At 34.5% G+C, this 9,191-nt stretch overlaps 1 pseudogene across 1 annotated transcript; it reads left to right on the top strand.

The window, feature by feature from the left end:
• Nucleotides 1-4,027: 4,027 nt before the first annotated feature.
• On the top strand, nt 4,028-7,006 carry LOC143538236 (uncharacterized; annotated as a pseudogene). The gene is made up of 6 exons (XR_013136213.1): nt 4,028-4,050; nt 4,630-4,708; nt 4,811-4,859; nt 5,041-5,177; nt 5,331-5,406; nt 6,841-7,006. The product of XR_013136213.1 is annotated as an uncharacterized LOC143538236 (transcript).
• Nucleotides 7,007-9,191: the final 2,185 nt, after the last annotated feature.

Genomic DNA, 9,191 nt, shown 5'->3' with positions numbered 1-9,191 from the left:
AATCTTAATATGTTATCCTTCTTACAATTTCTACGTGTGAAACTTTATATTAGCCTTCAACTCTTATGAACGTTTTCTTTTTTCCCTTTTCAGCCTAAACTTGAATAAAACTACAAATGTCCGTAGCTCCAAAGAAAGTAGATATCTAGCAAACCCAGGTGTATACTCAAACGTAAGTTTGCCATCAATAATCTTTTCTTAAATTTTGAATATTTTAGTCTATTTTTGAGTAAAGTACAATAAATTTGCAGCACTAGGCAACGAGCCAACACCGATTCCAAAAGACCAATTATACAGTTAATGGAGAGCCAACTGCGGTGACTTGTACATAAGTAAAGAGTTAGAAATAAATGGTTAAATGGCATTTTTTTTTCTCTTTTTATGAGATTCAAAATCATCTACAAATGATGAAATCAGATGCAAGCAAACTAGATTAATGTACTAATATGTGCTCACATTTTACTTTCTTAGATTTTTGTAAGGCTCCGGGTGCCCTACTTTCATGCTGGTTAGATTTACTCATTCACATAATTCGGAAAATCAGAGTTAATTAAAACATCTCACGGAATAAAAGTCAACCATCTTACATAACATAAGTACTTTGTCTTTAAACTGAAATAACATAAGTCTTAATATAAATATAAATAACACGTGACTCTTCTTCATAGCGATGTCAGTCTACCTCTTATTGTCATGTGTCCCACTCATGCAACCTGTCTCATCCTACTCACCTGCGTGCATACTAAAAGTCAGCCACGCTGAATGAGTTCTAGTTAATCAATTAACATACAATACATTCACGTCCATAATTATACGCGCCCGGAGATACGTATTTCGTACTTTACCTACTATTACTCATTCATATATACTTTATGTACATGCATACGTATTTACACACTTTCTTTCCTACTTTCCTATGGCATACCGTAACTATCCTACTTCTACTATCTCGGATATTATTAGGGTCTGGTCCCTCAATATCAGATATTTTCAAGGGTCTGATCCCTTCTATCCCATATATTAATAGGGTCCGGTCCCTTTAATCTTAGATATTATTAGGGTCTGATCCCTACTATCTCAGATATTATTAGGGTCTGATCCCTCTATCACAATCTCAGATATTATTAGGGTCTAGTCTCTCTAATCTCAAATATTATTAGGGTCTGATCCATACTATCTCAGATATTATTAGGGTCTGATCCCTCTATCACAGTCTCAGATATTATTAGGGTCTGGTCCCTTCTATCACATATATTAATAGGGTCTGGTCCCTTGTCTCGTTTAACCATACAACCATACATGTCCCATCAGTCGTCCATACGTTTACTTCATACGTTTCCTATCATACGTGCATACTGCACATCTTTCAATTGCATATATAATAATTATATTTATATACACACATTCATACAACATTCAATAAATAATCATACACATATCATACACTTATCACTTAGGATAAATGTATTAACTATCACATAGGAGTATGCACACAGCCCCGAAAAACGTCACAGAGAAAGGGGCTAGAACTCACCTGCAGTCGATTCCTCTCTGAATTAATAGAAATTCCTCTCTTTAATAGAGCTCGACTAACTGTTAATAACGTACACATATTAATCCTCTATATTTGTTTATTATTTATTCTCCAAGTTAACGGGGTTAACTTTTAAGTTAATTGAACTGACATGTATTCTTCTTTAACCGTTCGTACTAATTTAATATACTTAAATCCTCATTTGTTAGTATCGTATATTTATATTACATTCGCTTCTTTATTATTAATTCATGCCCTTAATGCGTTTATGAATTAACGTCCTTAAGCGGGTTCAGGTTCGTGTCGGGCCTACACCTAACTTCATTAAAGATTTCACTTCTTTAACGAGTGAGCTCTTGTGTTTGGTTCATATTCAACTCACCTTCCTTTAATTGAGGCGGTTCACGGGTTGTTAGACGAGTCGGGTCTCGAGTTCGGGTCTCGCTTAAGTTCTTGGATCCATCTTACTCTTCTATTATTATAAGTTATTATTATTATTAATATTAAAGTTTATTATTATTATTATTTTAAATTTTATTATTGTTATTATTAAATTACCAAAACAGCCCCCAACCCTAAGTATATAAACACCCCCACCTTCATCCTAACCTACATTCTTCTTTCTTCTTACTTCACAGCCACTCCCACCACCGCCATCCTTCACCGCCTCCGGCCTTCCTTCCTCCGGCCACCGGAACAACAACGTCGAAGAACATGGGTTGGCCGGCCAATCTCTAGCCATTTCCTATTTCATTATCTTCTAGCTCACCCCACCCCACCACCGTCGCTTATTAGCTCCGGCCACCACCTCGACGGCACAGAGTCACGGGGATGGAGTGGAGTTCTCTCGGGGTTTAATTCGCATCCGCTCAGTTCGCATGAGTTCGATCGGCACTAAGGCCATTCGCTTGCAAAGAATTCGCGCGAATCCAGTCTCTTACAAAGAATTCGCATGATGACGTCACGCGATGCGAATATCGGAGTTCGCACGTCATGCGATGCGAAGTTCGGAGACGAGTTCGCACGGGTTTAGGTCAGATCTGGTTTATTTCTACCTACAACTCGAGCTGTTCGTATTCGACACGAAGGACAGGAAGCCGGTCACACCTCGGGTCTCGTGCAGCTTTTCCGTTCACGGGAGACGGACGGGAGTAGGGTTCTGGGCTCGTTTTCTTAAGGGTTCGGATCTTGCAGCTAAGAGAGCCAGTTGAAGGGCTTTTAAGGTTCAGTTGAGAGAAGTTAGGTTCATTTCGTGTCCTGGTTTGGGTTTTCGGTTACGGAGCTCCGGGTTTCGTCGAACCCTGTTCACACCAATTTGCTATTGCTTGTATTTGGTTACATCACAAACTGCTGTTATTGTTATTATTATCATTAGATTTGTTTGTAGCTTGTTCACCCCAGTTTGTTTTATGTTGGTTTGCTTCGGTTCCTTTTTCGTGTTTCGTTTTCGATCTCGTTTGTTCATTTCTTAATGGGTCTAGAATAGAAACGAGATGAGAATGAAATGGATATTAATAATTTAAAACACGAGTACCTTATGGATTGGATCAACCTTGTTAATTTGAAACTTTAACCGGATCTTCTAAAAATCTTGAATGGGTAAAAAGGATGTGTGTACACGGAATTTGTGTGTGTATGAATGTGTGCGATAATGATTAAGAGAATGATGATGGAATGATGAGGATAAGGATGGATTTAGGGTTTAGGTTTTAAATAGGCAAAACCCAATGATTTTAGGCTCAAAAAATATGTTTAAGTTCATTAACTATAATAATCTTATCCATTCTCTTAAATTATTTAATTAACTAAATAACGCAACACGACACGCATCTAAATTAACTCGTTTATCTAATAAAACTAAATCTCTAAAAAAACACGGAGGTTACAATTTTATTGTTTGCAGCTTCTTTATAACAGCATGAATGATGTAAGTTCTTTCTAACGGCATGAATGATGTAAGTATTTTAGATTTAATGTACTAGACTACTAATATATGCTCATTATCTTAGAACACATGTGGTAATTCTACCCGTTTACTTTCAAGTAAGTCCAATTTGGTTATTATTTTACCCCTAACAGGTCATATTGCATAATTCAAGCAACAAGTTCTAGAAGAATTTAACAACATATTCATTTATGTTATACGGGTATTTTGTTCATTAGGCAACTTGTCCTAATTTCTAGACATCATGAGGGAAAGTAAACGAATATGATCAATCACTTTGTTTGGAATGTTAGAGAGATTTAGAATATAGGTAACAATTTGTGCAATTTAGGAATATGTGGATTGTCCAAATGGGTTGGATTTATTTTGACTATGATTTGATAGCTTAGTGGAACAGTGAAAACGCTGAATCTCACACAAGTTACACTGTTTATATGACTAAGGGCAAACACCACCAAAAAAAAATCTACAATATGAAGTGATCTTTTATTTCGTTACCGCTAACCTTTTTATGGGTCACTTGGTGGCCTAGATGGCATGAAAATAGAATGAATTTGATATGGTTGGAGAGGTAATTTGGAAAATATGGAAATTTTGATTATGGGTTGAAGTTGAATCTGGTTAGCGTTGACTATAAGGGACTTGCTGATTTTAAAAATTGGGTTGAGACATTGGTTTGGTTTTGGATATTATGTGAACATTTTTAAGATTAAATTGAAAAACAAAATACTTATGCGGTTTGAGTCAACCTGGTACCAAATCAAAACGAGTCATCTTAAAAATGGTCACTTTTTGTTCAAAGTGGGGTTTAGGAAAGCTTTAATTAACCAACTACACTTGTTTTTTTTTTTTTTATTATTTTTTTATGACACAACAATGTTTGTTGTTTTGCAGGTTTTTCTGGACATTATCTTCATGTCGTTCGCTGTAGTAGGAGCTGTTCAACGTCGTCTTAGATATAAGAAATTAAACATAGTGTGAAGATTGAAACACGCGGCCTTAAACTTGTGATACTGGATGACGATAGGAAAACTTGTGATAAAACTACAAATATTGTATAAGAAGAGATTTTCTCAAACTTATAATGTTAGAATATATATTCCATTTTCTATTTTATCATTAATTCTAACTTTATTTATTTTATCATTAGTTTTGAAGATGCATCAGGCATGGGTTTGGATGTGGACATGTCGGGTCATTCTATAGTCTCATTAGAATACACTTATGTTGTGATACGAATAAGGAGTCACCTTATTTGATTAGATGAATTCAAACGAAACATACATATGATTCGTATGACCTAACTTGAACATTTTTTTTTCTTTATGTAGATGTTCTCGTTGAGTGCAACTGTGATTCCCAGCTCCACCTCCCAACCAGGTATGATTACTTTACGATATTAATTTTCCGGTTTTTATTTTTTGACCAACCCCTCTCCCCCAAATGCCATGAAAATGTCCATTGCCTATTTATATTAGCTACAAGTACTGGCTTCTTCAAACCAAGATAAGATATATTCATTACTAACTTTAGGCTTGTGCATTGTGATATTTCTTAATAGCCAGACCAGAACTACCAAATGTTGTGCAAATTAAGTCTAGCAGTCTTTGCTCCTTGCCATCTAGACCACTTATCACACAGCCTGCAACACTAATTTTATCAACAAAGTCGGCTGCTTTTATCTGTGCTGCAGCTTTGGTGAGTTCAGTTCTACCACATATCATTTATTTCTCAACTGTAGCACATCAAGATCAACCTATCAGGAAATTTAGGCACTTATGTTATCTATTGTCATAATTTAATATATTGAGCATGAGACAGTTTATGATTTTCGCATGTTCTTTGATGCAGAATGCTAGAATGGGCACAGAGCAGACTCAAACTGTCATGAGTCAGTCATCAACAATCACCATTGCTCCTGTTCAAGGTAAACTATATGAGTTTTTTTCTCTCTTTGACATGATCAATTATGCAATAAGACTAGCTTATGTTAATTAGAACCTTGTTGGACCACCTTTATCATGCACTTTAAGACCTTTGAGATAACCTGATTTTGAGTTCTGTCAACTGCAATGGCATTCACCAAATAAGATAACCTGATTTTCGCATGTTCTTTGATGCAGAATGCTAGAATGGGCACAGAGCAGACTCAAACTGTCATGAGTCAGTCATCAACAATCACCATTGCTCCTGTTCAAGGTAAACTATATGAGTTTTTTTCTCTCTTTGACATGATCAATTATGCAATAAGACTAGCTTATGTTAATTAGAACCTTGTTGGACCACCTTTATCATGCACTTTAAGACCTTTGAGATAACCTGATTTTGAGTTCTGTCAACTGCAATGGCATTCACCAAATAAGTTTGGGAAATGTGATTGCGCATGCAAGTTGGCAAAAATAAATCTGGATCTTCATAGGCGAAATATGCATACAAATGCTCCAATTTCACTACTAAAAACGTGCATTGAGTAGGCCAGTAAACGAACTGAAGTAGCACAAACAGAGCATGTTCGTGTTTGTTCGTTGATGTCTAACCGTACAAATGATCGAACACAAACAGATAAATGAAAGGGGTTTTTTTGTTCGTGACTTCGTGTTCGTTTGTTAAGAATATGAACTTGTTTGTGTTTGTTTATGTTTGTTCGTTAACGAACAGTTCACTTACGTAAACTAACGGACATAACTGGACATAGATGAACTAACATAACTGAGCTAAAGCCATTTAAAAGTAAACGGCCAACGGTGTGGTGTTGTGTTTTTTTAACTTTAAGTGAACAAATGATTACACAATCAATTAAACGACAGCGTTTTCTTGTTCGTGTCTGCTTGTTAAGAAATGAACGTGTTCGTTAATGTTCGTGCGTTAACGAACATAAACGAACGGACATAGCTGAGCTAAAACCATTTAAAAGTAAATGTGAACAACAATGTTTTGGATCTAAAAGTTACTAAAACTAGACTAAATTGTAATGGGCCTAAAATTTTGAAACAAACGAACTTAAACAAACATAAACTAACGAACATAAATGAACAAACGTAAACAAATTTGAATGAACGAACATTCACAGACATAAATAAACGAACAGGTCATGTGTTCATGTTTCAGATGATCAAAATATTTGCTCATGTTTGCCCGTTTATTAAATAAACGAACTTTCCTGACGTTCGATTCATTTACTAGTAACCAAATTAGTTGTCTGATAAAAGAATGTAAGTAATATTATCTCTATAAACTATAGCTGTACACAACAACTAATCGTTTCATATTTGAGGAGTTAATCATTGTCAGCCTTTATATCATGTTACTATTTACTTACACGTGGTTTTAAGATCATTTCTGACAATGAACTGGAAAACAGGGAAGGAGAAGTCTCCAGACCTTGATGATGGAGGGCCTGGGCTACCGCCACGTGATGATGACGGCGGTGGTCATCTGGTGGGTTCTTCTTTTTTGGGTTTCTTGCATTCTTAGGGTTCTTGAAAGATCAAGAAAAGGAGGGGAGTTACAGAGATGATAGGTAAAGATGTGAGTTTGGTAGCTTCCATAAACGTAAGGATATTTCACCCATTTTGGCATTGGTTGGAAGTTTTTGTATTTCTTTTGGTTGGCGGTATGATAAAAACTAAGAGCATCAGCAATACAGAGTTTTTGTTTTTGTATTTCTTTTGGAAGTATGTTGTACTTAAAAGGATGTGATGCATAGGAAATTTTTATATATTTTTTACACATGTTCTTGTGTATTGAACTATTGATAGATATAAGGATGAGCATGGGTCTTATGAGTTAAAATAATAAACTAATATAATTTGGTTTTGTTGTATCTTGATTTGGATTTTAAATTATGCTTAAATGACTATTAAAGTAATTTAAGGATAGAGGCTTTAAGCTAATTTATGCTTAAATGACTATTAAAGTAAGTAAAGGAATTATTTATGAACTCTTTCCTTGTATATCCTATATGTTTAATAATGATATCTTTAAATTTTGAAATTGTTTAACATATTTAGCTGTACTATTATAATTATATACTAGAAAAGTGAGTATGAAGCTTTTAGACATTTAATCTTAGGTACAAAACCAGTCAACACCATTTAATATTGAGGTTTCTATATTTTATGTCTATTAATCTTGAGGTTTCTATATAAAGTGACGATGGTTCAAGTTTCTCATATGATGATTTATTACTATTTGAAGAAAATTTGATTGGCTTCGTGTCCCACTCTCATCATATTCGCTTTCCCTCCATATAAAAAATATGTTTTAACTAGTTTGAAATTTTACACCTTTTTTTTCTTTCCAATCTAAAAGTTCAAATTACTAGTTTGACTTTTAGTTTTCATCCACTTCTAAATTGCATCAAATTTTAATTCTTGCTTAGAATTGAATCAAAACCTTCAATCTAATAAGCTTACATCTATTATGCCATGTGAGGTTGTCGCAACTCGCACAATGGCTTATTCAAAGATATTAATTAATATTTACAAAAGGGATTTTAAATTACATTAATATTATAACTATTCGAGTGGGCTTGTAATTGTTGGTGTGTAATGGGCCATAGGCTAAGAAAAATAACAATATAACGATCCTCTCCACTCCACCCCTCAATTCTCACGTATATATATTTTTCATCTTGTCCGCAAATCAATCACGTGTCTGTTAGAACTTCCATCCATCAATGGCGGAAACTGAGACTTTCGCATTCCAACCTGAAATCAAGCAGTTACTGAGTGTCATCAACACGACGCCTAATTACGCTCACAACGACATATTTCTCTGTGAACTCATCATTATCTCCTCCGATGTGAGTTCAATTTACTCTTCCTTCCTCAATTACATCAACCGATTATTGCTCTGTAACTCTATTGACGTGATTTGAACTCGTTGATCTGATTATTCAAAGATGTATTTGGCTATTTGTACCTTGTTAGTTGCAAGCTGGTATATTAATTTGTAGAATAAGGATGATCTAGGTTATATCTGCTTTCTAGGGTTTATTTATAGTACACAAACGTCGAATTAGTTTAGACATTATGTTAGGAGTTATAGTTCCTTTGATACCTGTTCTATTGACTCGATAATATGATTCTTTGAACTATATTGATTGGTTTTCATTCATGTATTTTGCTATTTGTAACTGTATTTTACTGTTTGCTCATCATTTAGGTTAAGGAATCTGTTCGATAACTTTGATACTCCTGTGATTTGAACTCGATGATCTGCTTATGCAAACTACACTGATCGTCATTGATGTATTATGCTATTTGTACCTTGTTTGTTGCTTGCTGCTATCTTATTTGTACAATAAGCTTGTTTTTTTCTAGGGTTATTTATATCCCATAAACGTCTGACTAAGATATAACTTGAGTTAATTTATGCACGAGTTATGTCCGGTTGTTGCTCGTTTTCAACACGCTTCCTAGATCATCCATGTTAAAGTTCATTTAAGTTTACTATATGAGCAATTTTCCTTTGAAGCTCTTTATGATTGTCAGATTACAAACATGTATCAGTTATGTTCGGTTATTGTTCTTTATCAATATGGTTGCAAATCTATCAATTGATAACTATTATAACCCTAGATCTTTCGTGTTGAAGTTTATCTAAGTTTATAGTATGAATAATTTGCTCATTAGCTCCTTATGATCATTAATATAAGGCTAAATATATATAAATCCCTTGTATATTTAATATAATATTTTATTAGTTTTC

This window comes from Bidens hawaiensis, unplaced genomic scaffold, assembly GCF_021521415.1.
Source record: "Bidens hawaiensis isolate Kalapana, Puna unplaced genomic scaffold, B.hawaiensis_p1.1 tig00011511_1, whole genome shotgun sequence".
In the NCBI taxonomy this organism is placed as follows: domain Eukaryota; kingdom Viridiplantae; phylum Streptophyta; class Magnoliopsida; order Asterales; family Asteraceae; genus Bidens; species Bidens hawaiensis.
Note: the sequence above shows the minus strand (reverse complement) of the source record. Positions and strands in the feature narration are given on the sequence as shown.